The sequence below is a fragment of the Tamandua tetradactyla genome, chromosome 11 (genome assembly GCF_023851605.1).
Source record: "Tamandua tetradactyla isolate mTamTet1 chromosome 11, mTamTet1.pri, whole genome shotgun sequence".
In the NCBI taxonomy this organism is placed as follows: domain Eukaryota; kingdom Metazoa; phylum Chordata; class Mammalia; order Pilosa; family Myrmecophagidae; genus Tamandua; species Tamandua tetradactyla.
Window position 1 is genome coordinate 34,654,523 of NC_135337.1, and position 20,413 is coordinate 34,674,935.

The 20,413-nt window shown below is 38.5% G+C and overlaps 2 long non-coding RNA genes across 4 annotated transcripts in view; one reads left to right on the forward strand and one right to left on the reverse strand.

The window, feature by feature from the left end:
* LOC143649466 (uncharacterized) overlaps positions 1-1,337 on the reverse strand; it is a 45,096-nt gene extending 43,759 nt beyond the window's left edge. For both annotated transcript variants that reach the window (XR_013159012.1, XR_013159011.1), the window contains exon 1: positions 738-1,337. This is a non-coding gene — a long non-coding RNA (uncharacterized LOC143649466). The remainder of the gene's footprint in view (positions 1-737) is intronic.
* The window catches only part of LOC143650049 (uncharacterized), a 69,537-nt gene extending 49,414 nt beyond the window's left edge, over positions 1-20,123 (forward strand). Inside the window, exons 3-4 of one of the 2 annotated variants that reach the window (XR_013159332.1) lie at positions 18,590-18,758; positions 19,725-20,123. This is a non-coding gene — a long non-coding RNA (uncharacterized LOC143650049). The remainder of the gene's footprint in view (positions 1-18,589; positions 18,759-19,724) is intronic. The other variant, XR_013159333.1, reaches the window with a different exon arrangement.
* The last annotated feature ends 290 nt before the right edge of the window (positions 20,124-20,413 follow it).

Below are 20,413 nucleotides of genomic sequence, written 5' to 3' on the forward strand. Positions count from 1 at the left end.
ATGGTGACCCAATAGCTAGCCTCCTGTGAATCCTCTACATTATGCTCCAGGGGCTGCACCATTTGGCTTCCTTACCAACACTGAATAGGTATATCCCTCTCTCCACATTTTCTCTAGCACTTGAATCTTTCTGTTTATTTACATAGTTTGAATCTGCAGGTTTTGTTGAGATATATTCACATAGCATATATATTCTACCAAAAGTAAACAATCAATATCTCATAGTATCTTACTTAGTTGTACAATCTCATCACTCTCAATTTTAGACAATTTTCATTGCTCCAAAGAGAAAAATAACAGTAAACACACTCTCACCAAAGACAAAATCCAAAACATCCTTATCCCCCACCCCAATTATTTACCCCTAGTATTGTGGTACGAGTGAAGTATTCCTGTTAAATATAGTCTATAGCATGCACTAGGTAGTTTTTCCCAGATACCACTCTATTATTAATGATTTGTACAAGTGTAATACCTTTGAAGTAGTTCATGCAAGAACTTATTTATATCTGTAGTGCTAATCAGTGAGATATATAACTTTAAACAATCCCTTCAATCATATTCACCTTCAATATGGCACTATCACTTATAATTCCACTAATGAACTATCATCACCTCTACACTTAAGTTCAACCTCATTGACAAGTCTGTAAATATTAGGTAACCATGCCCCCTTTTCTAGCTTCTGTCTATCTCTAGGTCCCACTATATACTACATTTTAAGACTCTGAGCTTACATTTTCAATGGGGTTCATATTAGTGAAATCATACAGTATCAATTTCTTTTGTGTCTGGCATATTTCACTCTGCATTATGTCTCCAAGGTTTATCCATATTGTCACATGCTTCAGAACCTCATTCCTTCTTACTGTTGCATCATATTACCTCATATGTATATACCATGTAAAGAATTATTGGATGACTTTTTCTCTTTCAGAATCTTAAATATGTCATACCACTGCCTTCTCACCTCCATGGTGCCCATTGAGTAGTCATTAGTCTTATGTGGTTTCCCTTGTAGTTGGTGAATTGCTTTTCTCTTACTGCTTTCAGACATTCTGTTCCGCATTTGACAATCTAATTAGTATGTGTCTTGGAGTTGGTCTATTTACACTTATTCTCTTTGGAGCTTGTTGGACTTCTTTGATTTGCAGATTTATATCTTTTATAAGGGTTGGGATGCCTACCCCAATTATCTCTTCAAATACTTTCCTAGGCCTTTACTCTTTTCTTCTCCTTCAGAGACATTGATGATTCTTATATTTGTGTGCTTCATATTGCCCGTTATTTCCTTGAGATTCCATTCAAATTTTTCCTTTTTTTTTCATCAATTCTTCTTTTGTGTGTTTGCATTCAATGCTTTATCCTCTAGGTTACTTGTTCTTTCTTCTGCCTCTTCAAATCTGCTATTGTGCATCTCGAGTATATATATATATATATATATATTTTTTTTTTTTTTCACATGGGCAGGCACCGGGAATCGAACCCGAGTCCTCAGGCATGTCAGGCAAGCACTCTTACCTGCTGAGCCACCATGGCCCACCCTCAAGTATATTTTTAATTTTATCTACAGTATCTTTCATTTCCATTAGATCTGCTATTTTTCTATTTCTCTTTCAAATTCTTCTTTGTGCTCTTCTAGTGTCTTCTTGATATCTTCTATGTCTTTAGCCAACCCACTGAAGTTATTTTGGAGATTTGTATGTAGTTATTTGATTAGTTGTTCTAAATTCTATGTCTCCTTCAGCTTTTTAATTTGGCCATTTAGCTTGGTCATATCTTCTTGCGTCTTCATGTGTTTTGTGATCTTTTGTTAATTTCTTGCCATTTGATTATTTTGATAAGGTCATTTTTGAAAGTTGATTTCCCTCACTTGTCTTATATTTTATAGTTGCTGGGTTTGCACTGGAGGTCTCATTTGGCACTTCGTTTAGCAATAATTCCCAGTCAGTTGAAGGTCATGGCCATGGCCAAGGCCTCTAGTGGGAGATGCAAGTCTATTTGGACATCTGTAGAAGATTTGCCAGAACAGCAGTTTGCCAGCGTACACTTTTATTGTCTTCACAGCAGATGGAACTCTTGGGCCACTTCTTTCTCTCAAGTCTGCTTTCCCTGACTGTGGCAGCCTGTTGGGCAGGGCCCAAACCAGGTGAAAGCCAGTCAATGCAGCAGGTCTCTGCCAGAGACCCATATCCCTGGGGGTGGGGGGTGAGCACTGTGCACCTCAGTAGAGAATTTGCTTGAGGGCACAATGAGTCTGGTGATTCCCAGGCTTTTGAGTATTCTGCTGTGGGGCTAAAAATTTCACCTTTACCAGCCCTTACCCAGCTTGGAAGTGCCATATTATTTGTGAGCCCACAAGATCCATGCTGACTGTATCACAGGCCACTGGCTTGCGGGAGGATCTCTTGATGCTTTCATGTGATTCTCCCCCTTGTCCCTGCCTCTCCACCCATGCACACCATGAGCACTGTGGGTCTCTGTGGAGAAAGAAATGCAGCAGTTCATAGAGTGTCTCTCTCATCTGCTAATTATTGGATCCACTCTGCTCTGCTCTGCATCCCTTCTTATTCCAAGGGGAGAGCCCCCAGTATTCCTCAAATGCAGACACCCGCAGCAGCCTGCCTCAGAGGTGAGGGATAGGCACTGCACACCACAGCAAGGTCTCTGTGTGCATGGTCAAAACAAATCTGCTGGTTCGCAAGTTTCCGCAAAGTAGCTCCTGGCTGCAGGACTGAAGGATAATGCCCCAAGTGGTTGCGGAGATGGAAATGTGGGAGTGTGCCGCTCCTGCCTCAAGCGCTCCAGCATAGCAGCCAGACCTAGAGGCAGTCATGATTAAATAAACTCACCCTGTTCTTTCAGTCATAATTTCTCCAATTTATAATATAGATCCTCCCTATACAATGTAGAATTCCCTCTCTGGCCACTCATACCCTGGAACTACTGTCATGGTCATTTCTGCCTTTTTTGTCTCCATTGTTTTTAAATTCTCTATTTCACTTATCTCTGCTCTAATTTTGTTATTTCCTTCCTTTCACTTGCTTTGAGTTTAATTTGCTCTTCTTTTTTCTAATTCTTCCATTTTGAAATTAGACATCTGATTTGCCTTCTTTCTTCATTTTTAAGGTAGGCATTTAGAGCTATAAATTTTCCTCTTAGCTTGGCCTTCGGTGCATCCCATAAGTCTTGGTATGTTGTATTTTCATTTTCATTTGCCTCAAGATATTTCCTAATTTTCCTTATGATTTCCTCTTTAACCATTGTGTAAGAGTATGTTATTTAATTTCTACAGATTTGTGAATTTTCTATTTCTCTATTATTGACTTCTAGCTCCATTCCATTGTGGTTGGAGAAGATACATTGTATACTATCAATATCTTTTAATTTACTGAGACTTGTTTGGTGATCTAAGATATGTTTTATCCTGGAGAATGATTCACATGCACTCAAGACGAATGTGTATTCTGTGGTTGTTGGGTGAAGTGTTCTGTATATATATCTGTTAAGTCTAGTTTGGTTATGGTATTGTGCAAGTCTTCTATTTCATTTGGGTTTTCCATTTTTTGGCTATAATGAACAATACTTTGAGTATTCATATATTTATATGTTTTTTTTAAGGATCTTATTCTTTTTTAAAAAACCTTTTTAATTGTGAAATATAACAAAAAAGCAATAAATTTCCAAGTGCATTTTAACAAGTAGTTATAGAATAAATTTTAAAATTTGACATGGGTTACAGTTCCACGATTTTTCATTTTTTCTTCTACCTACTCCAAAACACTAGAGACCAACAAAAATATCAATATAATGATTCAGCAGTCATACTCATTTGTTAGATCCTGTCTTCTCTGTTATACTCCTCCTTCTCTTTAAATAACAAATATATCTAAAGGCAATAAATTTCCAAGTACATTACAACAATTTGTTGTAGAACAGAATTTAGAGGTTGGTATGGGTTACAATTCTACAATTTTAGGTTTTTATTTCTAGCTGCTCTAAGGTACTAAAGACTAAAAGAAATATCAATATAATGATTCAGCACTCATATTTATTTATTCAACCCGACCTTATCTGTATAACTCCACCATCACCTTTGATCTTTCTATCCCACTCTTTAGAGGTATTTGGGCTATGACCATTCTAACTTTTTCATGTTGGAAGGGGCTGTTGATAATATGGGATAGAGGGGTGGAACTAGTTGATGTTCTGCATTTCAGGATTTATTTGGTCCAGGGTCCCATCTGGAGGTTGTAGGTTTTGGAAAGTTACCCTAGTGCATGGAAACTTTGTATAATCTTATATGTTGCCCTAGGAGTTGTTTACGATTGGCAGGAATGGTTTTGATTGGGGTTTGGCAAGTTATGATAGGTAGCAACGTCTGACTGAAACTTGTGTAAGAGTGACCTCCAGTGTAGCCTCTCGACTCTATTTGAACTCTCTTAGCCACTGATACCTTATTTGTTATACTTTTTTTCCCTCTTTTATTCATTGTTGATGGCATTGTTGATCCCATGGTACCAGGGCCAGGCTTATCCTGGGAATCATCTCCCATGCTGCCAGGGAGATTTTCATGCCTGGATGCCATGTCCCACTTAGGGGGGCATTAAATATATTTTTTATCTTGGATAGATACCTAGAAGTAGAATTGCTTGTAATATAATAACTTTATATTTACTCACCTGAGGAACTGCCAGACTGCTTTCCACATTAGTTGTACATTTTGCATTCCAAGCAGTAGTGTATAATGGTTCCAATTTCTCCACATCCTTGCCAACACTGGTTATTGTCTGTCGTTTTGATTATAACCATTCTAATGGATATAAAGTGGTATCTTATGGTTTTGATTTGTATTTCCCTGATGTTTAAAGATGTTAAACATCTTTTCATATGTTTGTGACCATCTGTATATCTTCTCAGGAGAAATATCTATTCATATTCTTTCTCATTTTTAAATTGCATATTTGTCTTTTTATTATTGAATTGTAAGAGTTCTTTATATATTTTATATATAAGTCCCTTATCAGGTATATGATTTGTGCACACTTCTTCCCATTCCATGACATGTTCTTTTACTTTCTTGATGGTGTCTTTTGAAGTACAAAAGTTTTCAATTTTGATGTTGTCCAATTTATCTATAATTTTTTTTGGTGCATGCACTTTTTTTTCACATGGTCAAGTACCGGGAATTGGGTCTCTGGCATGGGAGGTGAGAACCCTGCCACTGAGCCATCGTGGCCCGCCCTTGTTGCATTTACTTTTGATGTCATAATTTAGTGCTGTCTTGAAAGCTATTTTTTTCCTAGCTTCCTGTGCAAGTTTTAAAAAATAGCTCTCATTTCCCTTTACTACTCCAAATCACATAGAATAGTAGAAGCTAGCATTTATTGAACATTTACTATGTGCCAGGCTCTTGCTAAGCATTCAGAGAGCCTAGGTAACTTGTCCAGAATCTCAGGGCTAGACAATCTGACTTGGGAGCCTGTACTCTCAACCACTTCACTGTCTTGCTAGAGCCAGCTGAATATATTTCCTCATTTTGGTGTTTGCTCCATTTTTGCAAGAGGAAAATGGTATTTTGCTGTTGGTGTTGGACAAATTACTTTGCTATGTTCTTTGTTCCTTTCCCTTTCCTTCCCTGAGGTGAGTTTTCTTGTTCCACCCTTTCTAGAACTGCCAGAATCTGCAAACTCTCCAACACACACACATACTTGTCCAAAAAGGCAAAACAACGCCCTCGTTCATGACACAGAATACTCAAAGTTCTGATGCCACAATTGCAGTCTCTCCCTGATCCTTAGCCCACCCTAATTATACTGAATCTTTTCTTTAACTATGATAGTGTAGGGTTTGACATCCAGGGACAGCTTGGACACCCCTTGGGCATAAATCCTACTCCATGCTTGCCTTGGCACCCAAGGTAAAAGTACCCAGGTTTAAAATAGTCTGACTGTCAATTCAATCAAGTATAAAAAGGTGGAGCAGTATATGACCAAAGTCAATGCAGAGCAGTTTCTCCATTCTTTCTTTCTTTTTGACGATATTGGTGTTTAGACTTCCACTTTTTTTTTTAACAAGTAAGGTCAGAATTACCAGAGCTACCAGAACCCCGAGCATTTCTCCCCACAACACTCCACTCTCTTTTCCACCATATCCAATTGCTTACAAAATCTGTTTGTACTACTTCAGAAATGTCTCTTAGACTTAGCCTTCCCACCCATCCACTTTATTCATCCAGCCAAAGCATGGGTTCAGATCCTTATCATCTCTTGGGTGAACCAAATGGCCGCATTTCCCAGTCTTTGCTTCAATTGAATTGAATTGAATTGAATTGTCTCTTCATAGTTGTCTTCCCCAGTATATTATGAAATCCTCAAGGTCAGAGACCAAAAAGATTTAATTTTCCCAGCGCTCTATATACAGTCTGACATCAAAATGCTTTTTAATAGCATTTGTGGTAGGAATATTCCGTACCGTAATGTGTCCAGTACCTTCAAATCCTTGATAAAAGACCTCGTAATTAAAATGATTAAATGTCATGTGACCCAAGTTGGCCAGGGACCCCCTTCCTGTCCTGCTATGGGGATAGGCTGTAGTAGCTTTGGTATCTGGTCTCCTGTTATTAGAGAGTCATCTGCTGGCCAATAAACCTTTTTATATAAGTGACAAAAGACAAATCAGAGTTGAGCTTGCAGAACACAACATTTTAGTCAGGGCACCAAAAGTTTTACTGCAGCAAGGAAGCTGATCACTTATAAAAGCTGAAGTGGCATCAGGCTTTAAGAGTTGGTAAAGTTTTTATAGACATAAAGAAGGAATTCAGCTTCCTTCCTTAATTGAATGGGGGTTTGTCAATCTTAAAGGTGTGAATTTAGAGCAAGTGGAGCTTTATTTTGTGTTGGGCCAGGTGTAGCTAAATAGAGGCTTGACTGCCTATATGTGCTGGTCTCATCGATGGGGATTAAGTACGGAATGGGTTTAGGCAATTTATTGTGTGATTTAGTTCTAAGAAAACTAAGGACCTCTTTTTAAATTATATTTATCATTAATTATGGGGGGGCGGGAGTCTGACCTGTAATTCCTCCTCAATCCATCACCCTCAGGTGATCACACCAAGTGATCAGGAGGTGGTTTGTTGCCTTTGTCACCCACACCCCACTAATATCCATGAGTCCAAGCACCCCTAAAGGCTGATGAAGAAGTGACCAACTTTTTTTTTTTTCAGTTAAGTTAGATCAGCACTGCAAAGTCATTCAGAGTATGAGGCCCAGCAGTTCAGTTGTAACCCTATCCAAGAAGCCTGGACCCTACCACATATGGGAAAGGGTAGAAGTGAGCAGGAAGGAAAAAGGCTGTCCTTGTTCCTGGCCAAATGGATACTACCTTGCTCTTTAATTCTATCCCTTCATGCCTCTGCTGTCCTCCACTTATATCCTCCCCCTAAGATCCCTATCTGATATCCTCATCCCTTTCCTGCAGAAAAATTGCCCTATTCCCCACAAAAGGAAGTGGGCCCCCAGTCACTGTTTCTTCTTGTTAAGTACAAAGATTGATGCCTTAGGCTTAAACTGGATGCTAAAGAAAGATTTCTTTTGCCCAGGCTGCAGCTAGCTCTGAAGTGGGGAGTCGTACCATGGTAGAAGGAACACCCTGTGTGCTTTACTTGCCATTTTACTCTTTGTCAGTGAACTCTGCTGGCTGGGGCAAGTTTTCTCCTGAATTACCTAAGGACAAACATTTCCCCATGGTTAGTATTACTCTTCTTACAAAGATAACACAGGCTGGTAGCACTGGAGTGAAGTATTTTTTATATTATATTAATAATATGTTCTCCACTACCCCCTATTGTTAAAATTCTGGCATTATTTTAATAATGGAGTTTTTGTTTCTTTCCTGAATCTATTTGATTACAAAGGTTCCTTGTTAGTTGCGAATGTTTTCTTCCTCAGATAGAATTTTTGATCCTCAAATCTCTCCCCAGCCTGAGTGGGGCTTGGGGGATCTCAGTTCATCCTGCCACAGCAGTAAACAGACACTTAGAAGTTTGCATGCAGAATTAAAGATAATTGCAAGGGGAATGTTAATGGATTCAGGGCCTTGATCTTAAGAAAGTGTCCTTAAGAAACTGACGTCTTCAAAGGAAATAGTGAGATTTTGGTTTCCTCTCCCTCCTCTTCTAGTTTACTATCTGCAAGATGAAAAGAACCAATCTGAGATTTCTAGAAGATTCTTGAAATTCAATGAAATTCAACTAAAATCTGTCTGTATTTGCTGTATGCAGTACTGGGATGTGAAGATGCAATTTTGTATCATTCTAGGAGAAATTCCCATGGTTTTGACAAACCTGCTTTGAGAAATATCACGTTAGAACAAAAATTATCACGGGTATTATTTCTTTTGTCATATCAACCTAACAGCTAAGGAAGAAACATCTTACCCAAATGATTTACCCTAAAAACCCTGAGCCCTACTTTGGATTCTCATGGAATAGGGCATTGGGTTTCAGTGGTTCATGAAAAATCATTCCAAATTCTTTCTGTTCTTTCTTTTAACAGTGACTTCACTTAACCCTTGTAGTAACAGAGAGACTTCTTCAAGAAAAAAACAAAGGAAAAAAAGGCGTTTGAAAAATAATTCAATCCTAACCATCCTTTCAACTGGAAATATGAGCATCTTAATATGAATGGAAGAATGCATTTGAGACACAGCTTTAAAAATGCAACTTTTTCTTAAAATCTTTTAAATGACAGAAATCATTCATGGGAATGTAAATGTGAACAATCTCTGGGGGAGAAATACTGCTACTTACTAGTGGATCTTCAGAAATTCCCTAGCTTTCCATCCAGCCCTGTTCTATGAAACATCTAATTCCATCAGAAAATTCCAGGCTTAGACAAAAGCGTCTATTTAACTTGCATTGTGATGCAAAACATCATTTGCTAGGGAACCTTGATCACTTATCAAGATAATTTTCTTAATAACACATTATTACCAAATGTATTTTGAATTCTCAGATGAATTTGTCCTTCCTTCATCCTGTTAGATTCTAAATTAAGTTTGCCTCAGAACACATAAAACAAATGCTTTAGACCTAACTTGGGTCATTCTTGATGAAAGATTTTTTCTCTTTTCCACTTGCTGAGAATGTAAGTCTTTTGTTTTGTTTAGTTTTTAATCTCAGGAAATGCTCTTACTTTCTACTGTTAATAAAAACATAAATCTAGTTGAAATCTTTGATTTCTCTTTCTCATCCTCCCGATACCCAATTCACCCATTTATTCTTATGGATCTGCTGCTGAATCATAATCCAAATCTTCTGCTTCTTTCTATCTCCATTACTACCATCCTGGACCAAGCCACTAACCATCTTGTATAAGGACTACTATTCCAGTCTCCTAAAATCTATTTTCCTTACACTCTTGTTTTCCGAAAATCCATTCTTCCCTTGGCTGCCAGGTTGATCCTTAAGAGCTTAAATTGGACCATGTTATCTACCCACTCCCCCCTTAAATCTCCTTATGTCTTCTATTACATGAAAATAAAATGCAAAGTTCATGTCATGGGCTACATGCCTCACTTGGTTTGGTCTACTTCTTTGGTCTCATTGCAAACCCCCTCAGCCCTCACTGACTACTCCCAGCCTCTCTAACACTGTTTCTCTCACCCAAACATGGAGATTTTTCCTACCGCAGCCACTAAACTCCATTGCCATTTCCTCTTCCTCGAATCTCTTCTTGATTCTTTTCCTCACCTTTTCTACTCAATACATGGTCCATGGATAAGAGCATCAGCATCACCCAGGACCTTGTTGGAAATGCAGAATCTCAGGCCCGAACTCTGACCTACTGATCATAATCTGTATTTTAACAAGATCCTCAAGTGATTCATATGAAAGTTATAGTTTGAGATGTTCTGGTTTAGTTCTCAACTCAATTGTTACCACCTTAGAAAGGCTTAATTGACCCTTTTCTCAAATCACTCTCTATTATACTTCTATCACTCTCTAGTATACCACTTATTTGATTTTTCTCATGGCAATTAATGTTATATGAAAAGTCTTATTTGTTAACTAATGTGGTTATTGTTTTTCTCTATTAGATATAAGCTACATGAGATCAGAGATCCTATTTATATTAACCAACACTATTTAACCAATCAGCCTGTTTTATCAATAAATATTTGACAGGTGAATAACTGTTCAAATGCATATTAATCTTAATAGTCAAAGAGAAAGTAAAATAAAACAAGGTTTTTAATTTCTGTTTGTTTGGCTTTTTCTCACCTAATTGTCAGCCAGAAAATTTATGAGTCAAAAAATTGACTCATAAACATCAAATCAGCTGTTTTGGCACAGATCTCTTGTAGCACTCTAATTAAATGGAAGGAAGGAAGGGAGGGAGGCAAGGAGGGAGGGAGAGAGAGAGGCAGGAAGGAAAGAAGAGGCTAGCTGGGAAGATAAGATGGAAATAAACAGGATGGTACCGCAGAAGACTTCAAAGGACTGCAAAGGATAGCATTGCAGAGGCAAGCAAAATAAGATCACATCTGGCTCCCCAACATGGTGCAAGTTATGCTACTTTTCCATTATCTATGGTTTGTAAAACACTGAAAATTGAAGCTTTATATCTCCTATTGTACTGCATGGAATACAACACCAATTAGTAGCCATTAAGGAGGGGGAAATGTGTTAATAACAGTCCATTAAGAAAGTTTATCACATGAAAATTTAATGCAATGCATGATCTGTGATTGGATCCTGGGTCAGAAAAATAAAAACAATTTTGGGGACTTCTAGAGGAAGGTTGAATATGAATTATTTACTAATTATCTATTGCTATATATCAAAATCATTCCAAAATTTAGTGGCTTAAAACAATAATAATAATTTATTATCTTGTTATTTTGGGGGGCAGGAATGCAGGAGGGGCTAGGTTGGCCATTTCTGTTTTGTGGTCTCTTATGAGGTTATACTTAGATGTTGGCTGGGGATGTAGCCAACTGTAGGTTTAACTGAAATTAAACTATTTCTTTCCAATTTGATTATCTCAAATGACTGTCAAGTTGGTGCTGGCAAGTTGGTTCCTCCTTATGTGGCTGCTAGAGTATCCTCACAACATGGCAGCTAGCAATTCAAGAGCCCAAAGCAGAGCTGAAATGCTCCTTATGTCTTAGCCTCAGAAATCACAAACCATCACCTCTGCCCTGTCGTATTCAATTAATTACACCAACCAGCCCTGATTCAAAGTGGGAGAGAACTGTGTAAGGGTGGGAACAACACAAGGTGAGGATCTTTGCCATCTTGGAGGCTGACTGGTCCAGATTTTATATTAGATATCATATTAGTGTTAAATTTCCTCAGTGTGATCATTATGTTGTGGATATATAGGAAAATGTCATTGTTCATAAGAGAAATGTGCCAAGATATTTAGGGTGAAATGTCACAAAGTCTGCAGTTCACTCTAAAATAGTTGTGTGGGGGGGATAAAGCCATAAATAAAAACAAAGAGAAAAACTAAGAAATATATATATATAATTTATAATATATGTATATTTATTATATATACTATAAACTGTTGGTAGCTTGAAATGAGCCATGGTAGAAGTATTACAAACCACAGAAGATAGTAAGCACTACAAACCAGGCTCCTCCTTCCCACCTCAGCTAGTGTTAAACATCTACCAGCACAACACAGCGTGCACACATTCGCATAAACACATATATATATACAAACACATACATACACATACATGTATTTATACAAACACACATATATACAGAGAGAAAGAAAGTAAATGAAGCAAAATATTAATAAATGTTAATAATTGGGTAACTGAGATGAAAAATATGTGGGGGTTTGTCTGGGTTTGCTTAAAACTGCCAGAATGCAGTACCAGAAATGGATTGGCTTTAACAATGTGGATTTACTAACTTACAATTTACAGTTTTTAGCCTGTGAAAATGTCCAACTCAAGGGATCAACAGGAAGACAGGCTGCTGGCATCTGGGATTTCTTTGTCACCTGAAAAGGCATATGGCCGGCATCTGCTGGTCCCAGGTTTCATTACTTTCATCTTCAGGTACCAATGGCTTCCTCTCTGAGCTTCTGTGGGCCCTCTCTTCGCTTCTTTGGGGCTTTTCTCTACGAGTTTCTCTTAATTTCATCTCTTTGCTACTGTATATGTTTTATCCTCTTATAAAGGACTCCAGAAAGCAGATTAAAACTTACCTTGAATGAGGTGGGTCACATCTCAATTGAAATAACTTAATCAAAAGGTCCTACCCACAATAGGTCTGCAACCACAGGAATGGATTAAAAGAACATGGCCTTTTCTGGGGTGCATAACAGCTTCAAACTACCACAGGTTCTCGTACTATTATTGAAACTGTTATTTTCCAACTAAAAGTTTGGGGAAAATAAAAATATAATCAAGGAAATAGGTAGAGGTATATTATAGATGAAAATACACTGGACATGAATTGATAATAGTTAAACTAGATGAGGTGTTCCTATGGTTTATTATAATATTCTTTCTGCTTTGGTGTATTTTTAAAATTTTCTATAATAAAAAGTTTCAAACAAACACAAATTAATATATAATGAAAGTTAATCAAACAGAAAAATATTTCTGAAATATGATAAATGTTAAAGACAGAAATATTTATAGAAATTAATTAATTATGCTCAAGCCAAGCTATGTCTGAAGTATTTTGGAGATAGGATGCATTCAAAGGAAAAGTAAAGTATTTGCAAGCAAATTTGAACTTTTAGAATCTAGGGACAGATTGCCTCTACTTTTATGTGGTTTGAATGATGAAACCTAAGATTTTATTGAGAGTCAAACTAGATAATTATACATCAGGGAGTTTGTGCTTACTCTCAGAGATAGGCAATCAGTACCTATATATTGAATGAATGATCTCTGTCAGGATTTGTTAACTCCATGAACAATCATTAACACTCTCCTGGCCAAAGATGGAGACTTTGTGGGGAATGAAACATGGAGAGCACAGTTGACTGGGTGTGGAGCTGTGGCCCTTGAAGCAAACTGTCCTTCCCTTTGGTGTGTAGAGTAAGATGCAAGGCCAGCTTTAGGAACCTGCAACCTGGGAAGTTGCTGCTGTCACCATCTTGAAATTCTTAATAATTTTTTCTTTGAACTTAGATTTTGTAAATCACTCTGATGGGACAATGGAGCACATGTGTGTACATAGGAAATACATATAATATGTATGCACATGGTTCCTTGCTACCTGATTTGCTTATGGCCTTCATGATATTCCAGGAACGCAACATTCCAGTGGACCCATGATGCATGGGAATTCAACAAGACTCAAAATGAGTACAAGCTAAGTGTGTTCCAACTACGTATGATTCAGCAAGAGGGAAATACTGACAGCTTAGAGAGGCCATGCTTTCTCTTAGAACCAGAACTTGATTTGAGCCAAAAGGCTGCAACGGCACTCTAAGAAATGCAAATGACTAAAGAACTATAATGCATCCTTACTTACTCATGTTACTTCCTTGAATTAGCCAACCACCGATGCTGAAAATGATGACATAGATGAAAAGAGAAAGATCAGGCGACCCATTGTTCCTTTTCCTTTCAAGTCCCTCCTTTATTCATCTGTAAACCAAAGGTAGAGAGTGTTGGAAGAATGTGCAGGTATTAACAGGTGAAATAAAACCTGCTGAGTTAGTTTTGTGTAGCATTTCTACTGTTCTGGTAAGAACAAAATCCATATGCATGTGTGAACTATGAAATACAAATTGTGTCATTTCAATGATTCTGCGTATGAGTTAAATGCTATTATATTTGCATTTAAAACCGGCATTGTACAATATAATGGTGAATAGGAAAGTTTATGCTAATAATCTAAACTTTTAATTTTTACTTAGAATGCCACCAAATAGCAAATAAACACCATGTCAAGTTGAAAAACAGAATGAGGAAGAAAGGATAAAACTTGATTTTAGCAAGTGACTTCAATAACTTAATTTGATTCTAGCCACAGCCAGCAAGTAGTCTCTTAACATGCTTTTCTTAAAGGGGCCAACCCTTCCTTCCACTCCCCAAAGCAAAAAACACATTTCAGATATGCTGAGCTAAGTACTTTCTCCTATCTAGCTGGTATAATTTCCCTTTGAATGAGATTTGTTAATTATTTAAACCTTCTTGGAGTGGAACAGAAGCTCAGAGTTTAAGAGATTATTCTCTGCTCGTTACACCCTCTGATCAAGACGTATCCACACCAGAACCACCTGGCAACTACAGGTTAGACACCTGCTTTAACGTTTAACTTTACACAAATAGTGCGCTACAGTCCAGGGACAAGGTCCAAACATTTTTCATTGTCTTGGATGGCTCTGGACAATCGAGACCTTTAGGTTTTGTGGCCCCCAAAGGAAAGTATAAAAAAATGAATGTTTCTCTTCCTTGGCCCTGTGGCATGTAGTCAGCTGGCTAATCAAAACTACAGACTCTACAAAGTTTCCCAAGTAGAAAGCCCCGGGGAGGAAAATATGAGACAGAGGGTGCCTCCATCGGGGCTATATGATGGCTGGTGGAAAGCCTGGAACGTGACACCTTGGGCAAATCGCTCATCCTGCCACACCTCAGGTTCCTTATCTACATTGCCCTGCTTGCCTAGTGAGATTGTTGTGAAATTTAAATGAGATAATTTTATGTGAAAGTGCTTTTTAACACTAAAAGCATATCCTCAATTCTAACATTGTTAAAAATGAAGGGTTCTGGCAAACATCTTCAAATGAACTCAGTCAGTTTAACAAATATTTATCAAGCACCTCCTATAGGCCAGGTTCTATTCTGGACAACGGAGATATATATCAGTGAAACAAAAAAAGACAAATATCTCTATCTGCCTATAGAGCTTGCAGTTTGTTGGCCAAGGAAAATAACTATGAAAAAAGTAAGAGTGAGGATGCAATTTTAAATAGGACGTTGTAGAGGATTGCTACTATAGTGATCCCTAATGCATCATAACTCCCTGAGTCCATGCTCCCTTGCAAGGGGCTTCGCCGTTTCTGAATTGTCAACCGAATGTGGCATCAGTAAAGATGTGTGAGCTCTGGAGCCTAGGCTCTCACAGGCCCTGAGGCTTCCACTCTTGCTCTTTGGAAGCCCACACAGAAGAATGAGATACCATGGAAGGGAGGCCCTGCCAGTGGCAGCACTAAGGGCCTAGCCATGTGAGTGAGGTCATTTTATACCCACCAGCCCATGTTAATCTACTGGATGATGTTGGAGCCTCATGGATGACCCCTGCAACCCCTGTCTTTCCATAGAATTAATAAGTTGATGTTTTAAAGTAATGGCCAGAGACAGTTCCTCTGAGAAAGTGAAATTTAAACAAAGACTTCAAGAAGGTTTAAGAGAAAGCCATGAAGATACCTAGATGAGAGCGTTCCAGGCAGAAGGGGCAGCTGGTACAAAGCCCTTGAAGTGCAGGTATGCCGGAGCGTTGTGGTGCTGGATCACAGCAAATGAAGGGAAGAACGGTAAGATACAGGGACAGAGAGGTAAGGGGGTGTGCAAAAAAGTCAGCAGGCCATTTAAGGATTTTGCTTTTTACTCTGGATCAAAAAGAAAGTCGGGGCAGAGTTAAGTTTGGAGGGGTGGAGTAATGGATTTTCAAAGGACATGCATTTCTGTAATATTTGACTTTTGTGTAATGATGAACATGTGTTACTTTTGTAATCAGACAAAAAAGACAGCAGAACATTTGGAAAGCTACATAAGAATAGGCAAACAAGTACAGGCTGTGTCCTTTAATGCCAAAATAATGGGTACAGAGGAAAGGGGAGGAGGGAGAGAGGAAGAGGAAAATAGGGGAGATGAGGAAGAAAAGGGTGGTGGGGGAAGAGACTGCAGATGATTTGAAATTCAAGTCCCACCATGCCACCACCCTTGGATTCTTTGAGAACTTACTTAGAAAGATACCAGCTATTTTCTTTGTACTGTTCTCCTACTTTCAACTGCACCTCTGCAGAATGGTGCCTGGTAAGAGGTAGGGGCCAGGGAGCAGAGGGTGGGGCAAGAACAGAAAACAAAGCATGGATTGAATCCTTCCTTGCTGGAAATCAGGGGCATCTGATTTGCCCCAGAAATTAGCACATTACCTTGCTTTTATGGGGTAGATGGTTAATTACTATTTCTTGAAGAAATGAATGAACTGGTCTGACCAGTCTCTCTAAATTGTTCTGCCTACCACTCTCCCCATTCCTTCCCTCTTCTTTGTTGGTATAACTAAATTCTGAAGGGAATCTTTAAAACCAAGAGTGGGTGGGTGGGAGAGTTGATATTTCATATACTAAAACAAGAAAAGTCTGCTTTATTTAAGGCTACATACCTCATGGTCTCTCTAGTTTAAAAAATCTAGCAAAATGATCTGTACCTTCAATAAGGTCGAGATCTCACAGGTTGGCAAATAAGTCCTTATATCTCAGCTTCCTTCATAGCTAAATGGATTGGGATTGGCAGAGTTAAAAGTGTAAAGGAATGGTTGTATGAATTGCGTTATCTTGTGAAAGTTCTGTTTACTTTTTTGTGTGTGTGAGTGGCAAAGACATGAAGGAATAGACAAAGATGTGGAAAGTGAGCCAGGATGGAAAGAATTTTTAAAATGAGCATTCTGTCTAAAGTGCAAGTGTGTTTTACTGTAACCAACAGATGCATTTCCAAAAAATGCATAAAATGTATAAACCATTTTTTTTCTGCGTTCCAAAGTAGCTCAGGCCGAAAATAGAACAAAAAGATTCTTTTTATTTTGCAAATGATCATCCTCTTAGTTATCTGTTATGTAAACGTGGGTTTTTATGGATCAGGTGCTTTTAAAAGTAGGGTGCATATATTCATATGTGTAAGAATTCATATTCAGATATTTGAAATGAATTCCTCAAAAGCAAGCAAATGACCAACTATTTGTGGTTGTAGAGATGATTTATCTTCTTGATGAGATTAGAGAAGATTGAACACTTCCAGCCCCAATGACCAGTCCCTGTAAAAGTTTCAAGGTAACCAAAAAGAAATACAAAATCCTGACTAGCTCAACAACCAATTCCTTATCCCCCGTAAAACTAAAACAATCAGCTTTCTTTATTGAGAACCGAACAAATTAGCCCAAGTCAGAGTTCCTTACAGCTGTTCTTTGAAAATCTGAATTCAAGCTTTTGGCCAGATGAGTCATTGGGTCTGACTCAGAAAACTACATAGAAACATTCTAAACTACCGATGAGGGTTCTTAATAATAGAAACTTTGGTACCCCGATTGGTCAAGCAAAAGAAACAATTAATAAATGAATGAAAAGCTGTGAGACATTAAGTCACTGACGACTTACTTGTCTTTGCTGTCTTCTTCTGAAAGGAAACACAGCATAATTAGTATTTACTTGGGCACGTCAATTTCCTTAGCTCCAGGACAGTCTTAATCTGAACAGCCTTATTTTTAAGATTTTTTTTTCTCATGTACATACACATTCTCCAAACATTTTAGGAAATTATTATGAGTGATAACCACAAAAAATCTATTAAGCACATAGTGTGTCAGGTATTGACCTCAGCATTTTATGTGTTATCTCATTTAATCCACACAACTATCCTATGAGGTCAGTACTATTAATAACCCCATTTCACCAATAGGGAAGCAAAAGCGCACTGACGTCAAGTAACTAGTCTGGGAGGCAGACCCATTAGCTTCAACTCCAGCTACCAAGTTCTGAGTAGTGGTTTCCCAGTTACAATGACAAAGAACAGGTGGTTGAGCTGCTGGCAGGAAATCTGTTTATACAGAGGGAGTTAGGTCTGAGGTCAAGAAAACAACTGAGAATGTTGGTACAAGTTAACTTACTACCTCTTATAACTTTCTCTAAAGCAACTGCAATATGCTCCAATTCATGGCCATTGAGCACACATGTTATTTGCTATTTCTTTAGCTCTGTTCGGTGGAAGAGATGAGGCCATACTCAGACTGTGTCATTGAGCTAATTTTATCCTGTAAATAATAGAATAACTGTTTATAATATTTTAGAACATCCCCACCCCTTTCCAGGACTTCTCTGAGCTCCCTCTTCTTGTTCCTTCTCCAGACTTCCTGGATCACTACCAAGTCCAACCTTAGTCCTCCTGAATAAGAAGATTCTCCCCTTATACTGCTTGTACTTGAGCTATCTTTTAAAAGCCTTATTCACTTAAAAGTGAAGACAAGCAGTCAAGGATATAAAACACAAATGATTTTCAAATGACAATGTATGTTTTGGTTAAAATTCACCCCATCAAACTTAGCTCATTTGAGGTCTGATATTAGAACCAAATTGTAATGAACAAGGGTAGAAGAAAGGCCAAAAAAAACGAAAAAGGAAAAAAAAAAAAAACCAAACAATAAAACATTCTGGAGGCTTTTAAATGCAAATATGGACACGGTGGGGGAGGGTCCATATGCAGCAGGGGATAGAAATGCTAGTTTTGCTCAATGTTCCTCATTCTTTCTCTTTTCAAATCGGTTTCTTTCATGTGAAACTGGACCCTTTCCCCAGCCTCTTATCACAAATATCTAATTTGTGTCCTATCCCAGATGGTGAAGTACAGTGGCTGACATCAGAAGAAGAAAGAGATCCAGTAAAAATAAAGGTCAGGATGGTGACGGCGCCTGGTGCTGCCTGGGCTGGTAACAGCCTGAGAATCTGCGTCTGAAATGCCAAGCTGGAAAGAAAAGTCACATCTGCCCGGAGGGCCCAGCAAATGTTAGTGTTTTCCTGCACCCACCTCTCTGGATCTGTTGAATGTCACTCTTCACCACATTTACTGTGCATCAAAAAACTGAGACACAGCTTTCTCATTTCTGAGTAAATGACCATGAGTAAAGACGGTCATGCCTTTAACATTTAGCAAGGGAAAATAATTATATTACCTGGGGTGCATTGCCCTTTCATGACTGTCAACAGCTCCACAGAGGAAACGAGTCTAACGACTCATACCACTAAGGACAGATGCTGAGACACATCAAAAAACTTCTGTTTAATGCTAAAGAATGAAGGAAAATCCTAGCTTGGGGCATATTTATATAACCGGATGTTAACACAGATCTCAAAACATCTTTTTGAATTGCTGACAGAGCACCAGTCATCTGCCCTGTAGTTTAGTGGAAAGAATATAAATTCCGGCAGTAGGCATGCCTGGGTTTGAGACTGGTATCTGCCGCTTTACAATGCGGGCTGAGGAAAGTTAGCAGTTTGTCATTTCTTAAATAGGGGGATAACACCTTTCTCCTTGTGCTTACATGGGGTATAAATGAGATAAGCTATGAGTATTATCTGGTAAGAGATGTCTCTAGTCTGCTGTGTAACCTTGGGCATATTGTCCCATCTCAGCTTCTTCATCTGTAAAATGGGAATAATCCATTCCTTCCAGGTCTGCTGTGATGGCTGAGTTAAGTGCCAACCTAGCATAGTCAGAGCTAATATTATTGCTATTTGTATTGTCCCATCCACTTCCTAATGCCTTGTTCCACCTTCAGGCATGGAAACAGGAAAATCAAAGGTCCTATAAAGAATAGTAGTTACTGAGAATTGAAAAGTGGAAGGTGTAGGTTTGAAAATGTGTCAGCTACTTCTCAGGCAGAGATGAAAATACTGTCGTCTTCAACTGATTTTTTTTCCCAATGGGATGATGAATTAATTGCAGACGGTATTTATGTACCATTTTTCCAGGGAGCTCTAGGTACAGTGCTGATAACATCCAGCCTGAAGAGATGATGTGTGATATAATCACTATCTTCAAGAAGATGAAGGGTTATCATCAGAATGGTGACCAGCTGTTTCCACTACAACCAAAGGTAGATTAAAAGAAAACCCAGCAGGGGTGGAGCAGCGGTGGTGCAGTGGCAGACTTCTCACCTGCCATGCTGGAGACCCGGTTTGATTCCCAGTGCCTGCCAATGCAGGGGAAAAAAAAAAAAACCAGCTGGCCCAAATCACAGGAAAGATTTGGTGATGGAGATACATCTTGAAGAGGTTTCCGTCCAGACATTACCTCATTTCAAAGTACTAAATTATGTGGCCAATATTTATAATTTTTCAATGCAAATTAAAAAAAAAATCTTTACAGTGTCTAGGCAGTTTGGCTTAACACCTGGCTGATTCCTTTGAGCAGGTCTTTCCCTTAAACTGCTCCAGCGCCAATCTTCAGACTGGGTTATTTGGCAGCTTTCCAGGGGCATTTTGAAAAAGTTCAAAATGGGCAGGTTATCCCACGGTTGACTGAGTTTTAAGCAGCTAATCTAAACCCAGCCTGAAGGTTAAACATTGGAATGGAGTTGTTCGGCTACCTGGAAATGGGAGGGGTGCACATAGGCTTTGTACAAATGCGCATGTCCTTGGGGCAGTTACAGGACCTTCAG